Source organism: Callithrix jacchus, chromosome 5 (genome assembly GCF_049354715.1).
Source record: "Callithrix jacchus isolate 240 chromosome 5, calJac240_pri, whole genome shotgun sequence".
In the NCBI taxonomy this organism is placed as follows: domain Eukaryota; kingdom Metazoa; phylum Chordata; class Mammalia; order Primates; family Cebidae; genus Callithrix; species Callithrix jacchus.
In genome coordinates, this window is record NC_133506.1 from 63755656 (window position 1) to 63771088 (window position 15433).

The window sequence follows — 15433 nt, forward strand, 5'->3', positions numbered from 1 at the left end:
ATCTTACTGTATGAAGGAACCTCAGATGCTGCCTGATCTAACTCTGTGTGGTGCAGGTGTCCCCGGACAATACCCCTCACCATGTCTTCTGCAGCTGCCTAGGTTAGAGAGTTATGGTTGTCCCCATTTGTGAAAGAAACAGTTCCAGGTATCTATTTCTTTGTGACAAACCAGCACAAAACTTAGTAGCTTAAAACATTAATTGTTTTGCACATATAATTTGGCCTGGCTCAGGGAACCAGCTCATCTCTGCTCCATGCAGAGCTGAGGCAGCTCAAGAGGGGAACTGGAGAATGCACTGGCTGGCTCTCATGGCTGGCAGGTTGGTGCTTGCTCGCAGCTGGGAGCTCAGCCAGGCTGTGGGCTGGGATCCGTTGTTGTCTTCCATGGGCTGCTTATACTTCCTCACGGTAGGGTAGCTGGTTTCAAGAATGAGCATCCCAACAGAACCAAGCCTTGGAAATTTCATAGCATCATTTCTGCCATGGTCATAAGCTTGATAAGATTCAAGAGGAAGGAACATAGTCTTCTCCCACACCCCCAATGGGAGGGATGTCAAAGTCTTGTTGTTACAAAAAGCATGTGGGATGGGGTAGATTGCTGTGGCACTCTTTAGAAAGTACAGTGGCTCATGCCTGTAATCCTAGCACTTTGGGAGGCTGAGGCAGGTGGATCACCTGAGGTCTGGAGTTTGAGACCAGCCTGGCTAACATGGTGAAACCCCATCTCTACTAAAAATACAAAAAACTAGCTGTGCATGGTGGTGTGCCTGTAGTCCCAGCTACTCTGGAGGGAGGCTGAGGCAGGAGAATTGCTTGAACCTGGAGGCGGAGGTTGCAGTGAGCTGAGATTGCGCCATTGCACTCCAGCCTGGGTGGCAGAGCGATACTCCATCTCAAAAAAAAAAAAAAAGAGAGAAAATATGGTGAGCCACTGAAACTTCAGATACGATAAAAAAGATGACTTTCTCTCCAACCTTATTCTTTCCTTCTTATTGCTGTTGATTTTTAATCCCAGATTGAGATCCATGGAAAGGAATGTAGTTACTCAGAGAGAAGAAAGATGAGGATTCTAAAGGAGGATGAGTAGTTGACTCAGTGCCTTTTCTGTTGGAAGTAGGGACAGGTAGAACACTGAGAAGGCAGAGACCATCATGTTGCAGCTCACCTCCTTGCAGCAAAGAAGAAATGAAGGGGTTGTTACTTAGCAGCAGCCATCATTTTTGATGCCTTTTTAATGAGATCTGACCGCTACAGGCTTCTTTGTTTTCCTTAAGTTTCCCTATCTGTAATTATGTAAGTAATTCACATAAACTTTTTAAAAATAGAGACAGGGTCTCACTCTGTCACTCAGGTTGGAGTGTAGTGGCACAGTTATTGCTCACTGCAGCTTGGAGAGCTTCTGGGCTCAACTGATCCTCCCACCGCAGTTTCCCAAGTAGCTGGGACTACAGGCACACAGTACCACATCTGACTAATTCTTTTACCTTTTTGTAGAGACAGGGTCTTGCTCTGTGGCCCAGGCTGGTCTTGGGCTCCCAGAGCACTGGGATTACGGGCATGAGCCACTGCACCTGGCTCCACGTTTTCTCTTGTTAAAAAGGTCAAATTTATATATAGATGAATCCTAGTTCCGTTTAGCTAGACCTCAGAATCCCACTGTTCTCCCCAGGGGTTTTAAGTGTTACCAGTTTAATGGATATTGCTCCAAATTTTCATGTGTGTATTTACATAAATCTGTAGTTTCAGTTAATAGTTTAGTTTTGCTTTAAGTAAATGGTTTCTTACCTTATACTTTGTTCTATAAACTGCTTTTTGTTTTCAACCACATGTATTTTAGATGCTTTTTTTTTTCCACATCAGTAATGTTTAGACCTGCTTCATTCTCTGAAGCTGATGCACAGAATCCCATAGAATAACATACCACTAAATTTAAATGGACTAAATGCCCCAATCAAAAGACACAGACAGGCAATTTGGATAAAAAGCCAAACCGATCAGTATGCTGCATCCAGACCTACCTCACATGCAAGGATACACAAAGACTCAAAGTGGTGGAGGAAGATTTACCAACCAAATGGAGAGCAAAAAAAAAAAGCAGGATCTGCAATTCTCGCCTCTGATAAAATAGACTTTAAAGCAACAAAGACCAAAAGATACAAAGAAGGACATTACATAATGGTAAAAGGATCAATGCAACAAGAAGAGCTAATGATCCTAAATATCTATGTACCCAATACAGGAGCACCCAGATACATAAGGCAAGTTCTTAATGACTTACAAAGAGACTTAGACTCCCACATAATAATAGTGGGAGACTTTAACACTACATTGTCTGTATTAGACAGATCAATGAGACATAAAATTAACAAGGATATCCAGTTATTAATAGTAAACTTAATAAACATTTACAGAACTCTCCACCCCAAATACACAAAACATACATTTTTCTCAGTATCACATCACACCTATTCTAAAAGTGACCACAAAATTGGATGTAAATCACTCCTCAGCAATTGCATAGCATTTCACAGGTTCAAATGAAATATTGGTTGGCTGTTTATTTTGCCTCCCTTGTTCCTTCCTGTCTCCATTGTTAAGCACATTTATTGGCATAAAAGAGGTTTTTAATACCCATTTTTAGACTGCACTCTCTCCCTCTTTTTCTTCCTCTTTTTCTCTTTCATTCTTTTTTTCTTTCTTTCTTTAAAAAAAAAAAAGAATAACATACCACAGATTATTGAACCATTTTGATAGATAGAATCCCATAGAATAACATAGCACAGATTATTGAACCATTTTGATAGCATTGTGTTGTTTCTGATTTTTAAAATATGCCCCCTTTTGCACATATGCAAGTATTTCTCTAGGACAGATTCCAGGTTTATATACATTTAGAATTTTAGTAACTACTGCCCATTTGCCGTCCAGCAAAGCTTTATATACTTGTAGTATGAGAGTACCGTTTCCCCATACCCTCAACAATACTTGGTACTGTTCTTCATTTTTATCTATCTGATGGTTGAAAATGGTATCCAGTTCCTTTGATTTTCATCTCCCTTGTAGATTAGTAAAACTAGATTAGTAAGATCAGTTTTTTGGTTTTTTTTTGAGGGAGAGTCTTGCTCTGTTGCCCCAGCTGGAGTGCAGTGGCATGATCATAGCTCCCTGCAACCTGTAATTCCTGAGCTCCAGCAATCCTTCTGCCTTCACCTCCTGAGTAGCTGGGACCACAGGTGAATACCACCATGCCTGGCTAATTTTTAAAACTTTTTTGTAGAAGCGGGGTCTTCCTACATTGCCAAGGTCTTGAACTCCTGGGCTCAAGCATTCCTCCTGCCTCATCTTCCCAAAGTGCTGGGTTTAGGTGTGAGCCACTGTACCTAGCCCCACTTGTATTCTTTTTTTATTTTTTGAGACGGAGTTTCCTCTTGTTACCCAGGCTGGAGTGCAATGGCGCGATCTCAGCTCACCGCAACCTCCACCTCCTGGGTTCAAGCAATTCTCCTGCCTCAGCCTCCTGAGTAGGTGGGGCTATAGGCTCGCGTAACCATGCCCAGCTAATTTTTGTATTTTTAGTAGAGACGGGGTATCACCTTGTTGACCAGGATGGTCTCAATCTCTTGACCTCGTGATCCACTCACCTCGGTCTCCCAAAGTGCTGGGATTATAGTCATGCTCCACTGCGCCCATCCCCCAGTTGTATTCTTAAAGACTCATGAGTTTCTTATATTCTAAGAAACTATTCTCTCTTATTCCTTTGAGTAGTCTCTACAGCTTGGTCTGTGCATTCTCTCCTTATGGAATTCTTGTTACATGAACATTAGAACGTCTAGATCTGCTGCCATATCTCTTAATTTTTCTTTCATGCTTTCCATCTGTCCTTTTGAACTGCTTTCTAAAAGAATTCCTTGACCCAATCTTCCTTTTTTAATTTATTTTTCACTTGCGTCCATTCTGCTATTTGGCCCACCTGTTGAATTTTTATTTTGACAGTCCAGCCTTTTAATTTCTAGCATATCTAGCTGATTCTTTTTTCTTTTTTCTTGGGCATAATGTTCTCATATATCTCCCACGGAATAGAAATTATGTGTATATAGCTCTGGGTTGCCTGTTCCATTTGTCTGTCCTCCAGTGTAAGGTCTTCAGTTTCCTCAGCGTCAACTCTCTCTCTTTAATATTCCTCAAATGTTTGTTGATTCTTAGCTGAAAGCTTATTTATTTTTTAATTTATTTTTTGAGACCGAGTCTCATTCCATCGCCCAGGCTGGAGTGCAGTAGCGTGATCTTGGCTCACTGCAACCTCTGCCTACTGGGTTCAAGCGATTCTCCTGCCTTAGCCTCCTACTAGCTGGGATTACAGGTGCCCACCACCACACCCAGCTAATTTTTGTTTTTGTTTTTTTTTTTGGTGGGGGGGGAGGAAGGCAGGAAGGGAGGGAAGGAGGAAGGAAGGGATGAGGGAAGGAAGGAAGGGAGGAAGCAGGGGGAGGGAGGGAGGGGGGGAGGGAAGCGAAGGAAGGAAATCAAGCAGCAGTGAGAGAGACATTGCAGACCTGAATCTAGAGGTTTACAAGTTGATTTCTTTTTTTTTTTTTTTTCCTTTTTTTTTGAGAGAAGGAAAGAAAATAAAAATGAGTAAAGGAGAGGAAAGAGGAAGAGAAAGAGGGAGGGTGAACGGAAATATTGCTTTATTCTGAAAAAAAAATGGGTATTAATAATGGCCAATCAATGTTTCATTTAAACCTATGAGTAGGTGTGATGTGGTATTGACAAGAATGTATATTTTGTGTATTTGAAGTGGAGAGCTCTATAAATATTTATTAAGTTTACTTGTTCCGGATCTGAGTTCAAGTCCTTGATATCCTTATTAATTTTCTGTCTCATTGAATCTAAGTCTCTGTGTATCTGGGTGTTCGGATCGTTAGCTCTTGTTGTTGCATTGATCCTTTTACCACTATATCTTTGTTGCTTTAAAATCTATTTTATCTGATACAAGAATTGCAACTCCTGCTTTTTATTTATTTATTTATTTATTTTTGCTCTCCATTTGGTTGGTAAATCTTCTCCATCCCTTTGTTTTGAGTTCTTGTGTATCCTTGCCTGTGAAACAGCTCTGGATGTACCATGCCGTTGGGTTTTGGCTGTGTCTTTTGATTGGGGGATTTAGTCGATTTAAATTTAGGGTTACTGCCATTTGATGTTAACTGGCTGTTTTATCCATTCGTTGATGTAAATTCTTCTTTATGTTGGTGCTCTTTACTTTTTGGTATATTTTTAGAAAGGCTAATACTGGTTGTTTCTTTCGGTGTGTAATGCTTCTTTCAGAAGCTCTTGTAAAGCAGGCCTGGTGGTAATAAAATCTCTGAGTACTGGCTTGTTCATAAAAGATTTTATTTTTCTTTCAGTTGTGAAGCTTAGTTTGGCTGGATATGAAATTCTGGGCTGAAGGTTCTGTTCTTTGAGGATGTTGAATACTGGCCCCCACTCTCTTCTGGCTTGTAGAGTTTCTGCTGAGAGATCTGCTGTAAGTCTGATAGGCTTGCCTTTGTGGGTAACCTGACCTTTCTCTCTGGCTGCCCTTAGTATTTTCTCCTTCGTTTCAACCCTGGTGAATCTAACGATTATGTGCCTTGGGGTTGCCCTTCTTGAGGAATATCTTTGTGGTGTTCTCTGTATTACCTGGGGTTGAATATTGACCTGCTTTGCTAGTTTAGGAACATTTTCCTGAATAATATCCTGAAGGGTATTTTCCAGCTTGGATTCATTCTCTCCGTCGCATTCAGGTACACCTATCAAACGTAAATTTGGTCTTTTCACATAGTCCCACATTTCTTGGAGACTTTGCTCATTCCTTTTTATCCTTTTTTCTCTCATCTTGTCTTCTCGTTTTATTTCATTAAGTTGGACTTCAACCTCTGATATCCTTTCTTCTGCTTGAACAATTCAAGTGTTTAAACCTGTGCATACTTCTCAGAGTTCCTGTATTGTATTCTTCAGTTCCATTAATTCACTTATATTCCTCTCTAAATTGGCTATTCTCAATAGGATTTCATCAAACCTTTTTTCAAAGTTCTTAGTTTCTTTACGTTGGGCTACAACATGTTCTTTTAACTCACAGAAGTTTCTTATTATCCATTCCCTGAAGCGTGATTCTGTTATTGGGATGCGCTCGTTCTCCATCAAGCCTTGTTCCATTGTTGATGTGGAACTGTGATCATCTTTAGAGGGAGAGGCGTTCTGATTTTGAGTATTCTCAGCCTTTTTACGCTGGTTTCTTCCCATCATTGTAAATTTATCCTCCTGTCGTCTTTGAAATTACCAACTTTCAGATTAGGTCTCTTGAATGGACGTCCAAGTTGTTAGTTCCCAGGGCCAGAACAGCGGCATTAAGGCTGATGGTGCTTTTCTGCCCAGGATTCTCCTGTCTGGCTTCCTTCTTGTGTCCGTAATAGGTGACTCTGCCTTCCCGGGGCTCCAAACCTCTGTCAGAAGGGGAACCAGTCTCGTTTACTCTGCGCCGAGAGCTGCCGCGCCGAGGTGCCATCACAGCCGCTGTGCCAGCCTCAGGAGTCGTGCTGGGGACCCATGTGGGTCCTCCAAACCTCGGTCGGAAGGGGAGCCAGCCCTATTTACTCTGCTCGGAGAGCTGCCGCGTGGAGGTGCCGGCAAAACCGCTGCGCCGGCCACAAGAGTTGCGCTGGCGACCTGTGTGACTCCTCCACTGGGGTTCTTCTGCTCTGTGAGCGACCAGAGTTTGTCTGAAAGTGTGGCGTCCTCCAGTTCTCTGCGCTTTCACTGAGAGCTGCAATCCCGAGATGTTAGCGATCGGCCATCTTGGATTGTTCTCAATTTTTGTATTTTTAGTAGAGATGGGGTTTCACCATGTTGACCAGGCCAATCTGGAACTCCTGACGTCAAGTGATCCCCTCACCTCTGCCTCCCAAAGTGCTGGGATAACAGGTGTGAGCCACCATGCCCGGCCCCATTTTTATTTTTGACATTCTCTTTTAGTCTGGTCAAGAATGCTCTTTTGCTGCTACCTGCTGGTGGGCAAGCAGTGGGAAGTCCTGCTTGGCTAATTGTATCACAGACCGCTCTTCCCCGGTGACGGAGGCAAGACCTGGGGAAACCTGCCAGGTGCGTGTCCCAGCGACTGATCTAGGTTTCGAGGCTCCATGGTCTTCTTGAGTGTTGGCCACCCCTCTGGCGACTGCTGAAGTTTTCAGACCCCAAGGCCCACACCTGCCGCCTGACCTGAGCATTCACAGTGAGGACGCAGACACAGACGCTGCTGACTTATTCCTGCTGCAGGGGACAGTGTGCCCCACTGGCTGCCTCACCTGAACATTCACAGTGAGGACACACACACGCCGCTGACTTACTCCTGCTGCAGGAGACAGTGTGCCCATCTTGCTCCTGTATCTGCCACCATCATGTCTTTCATTTCTGAGAAGCATTTTTGGGCAGTGATTTTCTTTAATCCTTCATACCAGGAAGTGCTCAAGCTTCTAGTCTATCACTTTTCTTGCCTGGATTTGGATTTTAGTTTTATTGTTTCTAGGGCTCTGGGGTAGTAATAGAAGGTTGCAACATGTGTCGCATGTGCCATCTTTTAGTGGAAATACCAAAGAACTATTTGGGAATGTTGGAGCACAGCTTGCCAGAGTACTGGGGAAGTCATCACCCTTTCCTCATCCTTCCTGACCCTCACACCTAGAGCTGGCTGATCGCCTTATCAGGCCAGGCTGTGAAGCAGCTAAGAAGGCCGACGAGCAGGACTTCAGGAGCTGTGAGAAGGAAGGAGCTTGGATGGAGCAGGCAGATTTGCTGTCAGTGGATGGGGGAGGAGGAGGAGGAAGGCAATACCTCCTGCCCCTACTCTCAGGATGATTCAGAGTTGATCTCTTTTTCACATTCATTTGTTCTTTTTTCATTTACGTGATAGATATTTACTCTGTATATGTCCTAGGCCCTGTGCTAGGGCACCAAAGGCACAAAGATAAGAAATACACACTCTGCCTTCAGAGAGTTCAACATTTTTTGTATGGAGAAGAAAGACACTAAAGAAAGTTTCAGCGTTTGGGAGGCCGAGGCGGGTGGATCACGAGGTCAAGAGATCGAGACCATCCTGGTCAACAGGGTGAAACCCCGTCTCTACTAAAAATACAAAAAATTAGCTGGGCATGGTGGCGCGTGCCTGTAATCGCAGCTCCTCAGGAGGTTGAGGCAGGAGAATTGCCCAAACCCAGGAAGTGGAGGTTGCAGTGAGCCGAGATCGCGCCATTGCACTCCAGCCTGAGTAACAACAGCAAAACTCCGTCTCAAAAAAAAAAAAAAAAAGAAAGTTTCAGCATAACATAGATGCAACAAGAGTGGTGTATGCTGTGCAAGGTGTAGCAGGGTCTCAGAAGAGGAACTGATAGGCTGAAGCATGGGCTGAGGTAGGGGTAATGGACAAATTCACTTTCAATTTGAATGTTAAAAGAATGAGTGGGATCTCACCAGAGTGACAGTAAACGGGGAGAAGGAAGAGGGCATCTCATGAGTCTCACGGAGTTTGGAGGCAGCAGAGGGAGGTAAGACTGCACAGCTAGATAGGGTCGGGTTTACATGCCTTGCTAGGGAACTTAGTCTTTATTTTGTGGACAGTGAAAGATTTTAAGCAGGGAGGGGCATGATCTCACTTGTATTTTGTAAAAGTGTGGTGGATTATAGAGCTACAAGAGACTGGATATTAGGAGTATGTTCTGGATTAGAAAAGATGAGACTCTTATATGGCAGTGGCCATGCTGTCACAGTTGCGTGTGGGAGCTGGTCACTTGTCGCTGGCAAAGGAGAGTGTTATGCCTGGCAGGAAAATGACAGAACTCAATTTTATTTGTTAGAAACCAGTGTAGGGATTTGTTAATAATCTACTTGTGAAACCTAATTCTAAAACTCTTGGAAGAAAACAGAGCGAATCTTCACAGCACTGAACTTAGCAGCAGTTTCTTGGATATGACATCAAAGTCCTAGGCAACAAAAGAAAAAATAGATAAATTAGACTTTATGAAATATTGTGCATTAAAAGACACTATCAGCAGGGTAAAAGGGCAACACACAGAATGGGAAAATATTTCTAAATTATTTATCTGATGAGGGATTAATATCTAGACTATATAAATAATTGCTAAAAATAAACAACAAAAAGCCAAACAACTCAATTAAAAAATGAGCAAAGGACTTGAATAAGCATTTCTCCAAAGAAGGTACCTCAATGGCCAGTAAACATGGAAAGATACCTCGTGAGGGCATGAGGCGATACTGCCCCGTGAGGACTTGAGGTGATACTGCACTGTGGGTTTGACTTGGTTTCTCCAGTGGGCAGTTTAGTTTGATGTAGTCCCACTTGTTTATTTTCATTTTTGTTGCCTGTACTTTTGGTAGGCTCTTCACTTTTCAACATGTTTCCAAAGAGGTAGTTTTAAAAATTTGAAGGAACTTTATAATCACTGTTATAATCACATTCCCTTAAAAAGAGAAAATCCAACATTCTATGAATAGATTTTAGTGCTCCAAACATTCATTATTACGTAGGGTTGCTGCAAACACAAGAGGATTTACTTTGCTTTTAGTTCATTTCACAGTCTCTATTTGCAATACATTTCTGTAGGTTAATATAAAATATGTGTTGTTAGGTAACACTAAAAAGCCAGGATAGTGGTTCATGCCTGTAATCCCAGCACTTTGGGAGGCTGAGGCAGGTGGATAGCTTGAGCTCAGGAGTTCGAGACCACCCTGGGCAACGTGGTGAAACCCTGTCTCTAACAAAAATACAAAAAATGAGCGGGGCATGGTGGTATGTGCGTGTGGTTCTAGTTACTTGGGAGGCTGAAGTGGGACGATTGCTTGAACTCCAGAAGTGGAGGATGCAGTGAGCTGAGATTGCACCACTGCACTCTAGCCTGGGCAAGAGAGCAGACTCATCTCGGAAAAAAAAGCAGGGAGGACTCAAGATGGCACTGTGAGAACAACGCAGGATTGAAGCTCTCACTGGATGCGCGGAGAGGGTGAGTCGGGGATGCATTTCCAGACGGATCTTAGTTGCCCACAGAACAGGGAAATTCCCAGGTATAAAAGAGACGCGGGACGCCAGGCAGAGGTCTCGGCTGGTGTAGCCGGCAGCCGGTGCGGCTCCAGCCCGCACCGGAGCGCAGAGGCGCTCCACAGCGCTCCATACAAAAGCACACTGTTACAGGTGCCCTGTTGAACCGGCAAACTGAGACCTGGGAGGGCTAAACTTGAGACTGAACGGGACTTGGGCAGTGAGCCAGCCCAGGAAATCCCAGGGACAAAGCGTTTGGGCTAGCGCAGTGTGACAAACAAAACGGCGATTCCAAACCCTCCCAGTGAGGAGGTTTTCCTAAAGCGCAGTTCCGAGGGGGAGGGGCGTCCGCCATTACCGAGGCAGTCAGCCCCCACTGAGGTACACGCTCATTGCTGATGTAGCCTGCCATTGCCGAAGCAACCCAGTACAACAGAGAGACTCCGCTGCAGGGCGTAGCCCGTGGCAACAGGGCGGAGACCGCAGCAGAAGGGCAGAGCCTGCAGCAACAGGGCGAACCTCACACCAGCAGGGCGGAGCCTCGGCAGGCAAATAGTGACTTGACTGCCTCCTAGCTGGGCAGGACAGCGAGGCGGACACTCACAAGGAAAGCCTCAACCCCCCCCCACACACACAGAGCATCTGAGAAAAAAAGGGTTTTTTTCAGCCTATCAGCCCTGAATGAACAACAGAGCTCACAGCTCAGCAATTGAGCTCCTACAAAGTACAGACTGTCTCCTCAAGCCGCTCCCTGACCCCTCTATATCCAAAAGACTGACATTTAGCAGGCATCATTCTGGGACAAAGATAGCAGTAAAAGAAACTGGTAGCATCCCTCGCTTTTCCGTAGCTGCTATAGGTGCACCCCAGACAAGCAGGGCCTGGAGTGCACCTCAGCAGTCATACAGCGAAGGGGCTAGATTGGTAGAAGGAAAACCAAGTAACAGAATACTTCATCACCAACAATCTGGGTGTCCACTCAGAGACCCAATCGAAAAGTCAGCAACTACGCAGACGACAAGTGGATAAATCCACAAAGATGGGAAGAAACCAGCACAAAAAGGAGGAAAACACCCGAAACCAGAACACCTCGCCTCCTAGAAAGGACCAAAACTCCTCACCAGCAAGGGAACAAAGCTGGACGGAGAATGACTGTGACGAAATGACGGAATTAGACTTCAGAAGGTGGATAATGAGAAACTTTTGTGAGCTAAAAGAACATGTATTAAATCAATGCAAAGAAACTAAGAACCTTGAAAAAAGATTTGAGGAAATGATAACAAGAATGGATAACTTAGAGAGGAATATGAATGAATTAAAGGAGCTGAAAACATAATACCAGAACGTCGCGAAGCATGCACAAGTTTCAGTAGCCGAATTGACCAAGCAGAAGAAAGAATATCCGAAGTCGAAGATCAACTCAATGAAATAAAACGAGAAACCAAGATCAGAGAGAAAAGCGCAAAAAGGAATGAACAAAGTCTCCCAGAAATGTGGGACCATGTGAAAAGACCTATCCTACGTTTGATAGGTGGACCAGAAGGGGACGAAGAGAATGAATCCAAGCTGGAAAATACTCTTCAGGACATCATCCAGGAAAATTTCCCCCACCTAGCAAGACAGGCCAACACTCAAATGCAGGAAATACAGAGAACACCACAAAGATATTCCGCAAGAAGAGCAACCCCAAGGCACATAATCATCAGATTCAACAAGGTTGAAATAAAGGAGAAAATACTAAGGGCAGCCAGAGAGAAGGTCGGGTCACCCGCAAAGGGAAGCCCATCAGACTCACAGCAGATCTCTCGGCAGAAACCCTACAAGCCAGAAGAGAGTGGGGGCCAATATTCAACATTCTTGAAGAAAAGAACTTTCAACCCAGAATTTCATATCCAGCCAAACTGAGCTTCAGAAGTGAAGGAAAAATAAAATCCTTTGCGAACAAGCAAGTACTAAGAGATTTTGTCACCACCGGGCCTGCTTTACAAGAGCTCCTGAAAGAGGCACTACACATAGAAAGGATCAACCAGCACCAGCCATTCCAAAATCACACTAAATGCTAAAGAGCATCAACATAATGAAGAATCTACAACAACTAAAGGGCAAAACAGCCACTTAGCATCAAAATGGCAGTATCAAATTCACACATAACAATATTAACCCTAAATGTAAATGGACTAAATGCACCAATCAAAAGACACAGACTGGCAAATTGGATAAAAATCCAAAACCCATCAGTGTGCTGTATCCAGGAAACCCATCTCACATGCAAGGATACACAAAGGCTCAAAATAAAGGGATGGAGGAAAATTTAACAAGCAAATGGAGAGCAAAAAAAAGCAGGAGTTGCAATTCTCATCTCTGATAAAATAGACTTTAAAGGAACAAAGATCAAAAGAGACAAAGAAGGCCATTACATAATGGTAAAAGGATCGATACAACAAGAAGAGCTAACGATCCTAAACATATATGGGCCCAATGCAGGAGCACCCAGATACATAAGGCAAGTTCTTAATGACTTACAAAGAGCCTTAGACTCCCACACAATAATAATGGGAGACTTTAACACTCCACTGTCAATATTAGACAGATCAACCAGACAGAAAATCAACAAGGATATCCAGGGCTTGAACTCAGACCTGGCGCAGGCAAACCTGATAGACATTTACAGAACTCTCCACCCCAAATCCACAGAATACACATTCTTCTCAGCACCACATCACACCTACTCTAAAATTGATCACATAATTGGAAGTAAAGCACTGCTCAGCAAATGCAAAACAACTGAAATCATAACAAACAGCCTCTCAGACCATAGTGCAATCAAGTTAGAACTCAGAATTCAGAAACCGACCCAGAACCGCACAGCTTCATGGAAACTGAACAACTGGCTCTTGAATGTTGACTGGGTAAACAACGAAATGAAGGCAGAAATAAAGAAGTTCTTCGAAACCAATGAGAACGAAGACACAACGTGCCAGAACCTCTGGGACACATTTAAAGCAGTCTCTAGAGGAAAGTATATAGCAATAAGTGCCCATATGAGGAGAATGGAGAGATCCAAAATTGACACCCTATCGTCAAAATTGAAAGAGCTAGAGGAGCAAGATCAAAAAAACTCAAAGCCCAGCAGAAGACAAGAAATTACTAAGATCAGAGCTGAGCTGAAGGAGATTGAGACACGAAAAACCCTTCAAAAAATCAATAAATCCAAGAGCTGGTTTTTTGAAAAGATCAACAAAATAGACAGACCACTAGCCAGATTGATTAAAAATAAAAGAGAGAACAACCAAATAGATGCAATAAAAAATGATAAAGGAGAAATCACCACAGATTCCACAGAAATTCAAACCATCATCAGAGAATATTACAAACAACTCTATGCACATAAACTAGTAAACCTGGAAGAAATGGATAAATTCCTGGACTCCTGTGTCCTCCCAAGCCTAAAGCAGGAGGAAGCTGAAACTATGAATAGACCAATAACAAGGTCTGAAGTTGAGGCAGCAATTAAGAGCCTACCTCACAAAAAAAGCCCAGGTCCAGAGGGGTTCACAGCCGAATTCTACCAGACACACAAGGAGGAGCTGGTACCATTCCTTCTAAAACTATTTCAAACAATCCAAAAAGAGGGAATCCTTCCCAAATCATTTTATGAGACCAACATCATCCTGATACCAAAACCCGGCAGAGACCCAACGAGAAAAGAAAACTTCAGGCCAATATCCATGATGAACATAGATGCAAAAATCTTCAATAAAATATTGGCAAGCCGATTGCAACAGTAAATCACAAAACTTATTCATCATGATCAAGTAGGATTCATCCCAGGGATGCAAGGCTGGTTCAACATATGCAAGTCTATCAACGTAATTCACCACATAAACAGAACCAAAAACAAAAACCACATGATTATCTCAATTGATGCAGAGAAGGCATTTGACAAAATTCAACAGCCCTTTATGCTAAAAACCCTCAATAAACTCGGTATCAATTATACGTATCTCAAAGTAATAAAAGCTATTTATGACAAACCAACAGCCAATATCATACTGAATAGGCAAAACTGGAAGCATTCCCTTTGAAATCCGGCACTAGACAAGGATGCCCTCTTTCACCACTCCTATTCAATATAGTACTGGAAGTTCTAGCCAGAGCAATCAGGCAAGAAAAAGAAATAAAGGGTATTCAAATAGGAAAGGTGGAAGGCAAATTGTCTCTATTTGCAGACGACATGATAGTATACCTAGAAGACCCCATCACCTCAGCCCAAAAACTCCTGAAACTGATAAGCAACTTCAGCAAAGTCTCAGGATATAAAATCAATGGGCAAAAATCACAAGCATTCCTCTACACCAATAACGGACTTAAAGAAAGCCAAATCAAGAACGAACTGCCATTCACAATAGCTACAAAAAGAATAAAATACCTTGGAATACAACTCACAAGGAACGTAAGGGACCTCTTCAAGGAGAACTACAGACCACTGCTCAACGAAATCAGAGAGGACACAAACAGATGGAGAAACATTCCATGTTCATGGTTAGGAAGAATTAATATTGTGAAAATGGCTATACTGCCCAAAGTAATTTACAGAATCAACGCTATCCCCATCAAGCTACCATTGACTTTCTTCACAGAACTGGAAAAAACCACCATGAACTTCATATGGAACCAAAAGAGAGCTCGCATAGCCAAGTCAATTCTAAGCAAGAAGAACACAGCGGGGGGCATCACACTACCGGATTTCAAACTATACTACAAGGCTACAGTAATCAAAACAGCATGGTACTGGTACCAAAACAGAGATATAGACCAATGGAACAAAACCGCGGCACCGGAGGCAACACAACATATCTACAGCTATACAATCTTTGATAAACCTGACAAAAACAAGCAATGGGGAAAGGATTCCCTGTTTAACAAATGGTGTTGGGAAAACTGGCTAGCTATGTGCAGAAAGCAGAAACTGGACCCCTTCCTGACACCTTACACTAAAATTAACTCCAGATGGATTAAAGACTTAAACATAAGACCTGGCACGATAAAAACCCTAGAAGGAAATCTAGGCAAAACTATCCAGGACATAGGAGTAGGCAAGGACTTTATGAACAAAACACCAAAAGCATTGGCAACAAAAGTCAAAATAGACAAATGGGACCTAATGATACTCCACAGCTTCTGCACGGCAAAAGAAACAGTCACTAGAGTGGATCGGCAACCAACAGAATGGGAAAAAACTTTCTCAGTTTACCCATCTGACAAAGGGCTGATATCCAGAATTTACAAAGAACTCAAACAGATTTACAGGAAAAAAACAAACAAGCCCATTCAAAAGTGGGCAAAG

General features: G+C 43.1%; 1 protein-coding gene across 4 annotated transcripts in view; it reads left to right on the forward strand.

The window, feature by feature from the left end:
• The window catches only part of VPS53 (VPS53 subunit of GARP complex), a 185197-nt gene that overhangs the window by 58080 nt on the left and 111684 nt on the right, over window positions 1-15433 (forward strand). The window lies entirely within an intron of this gene.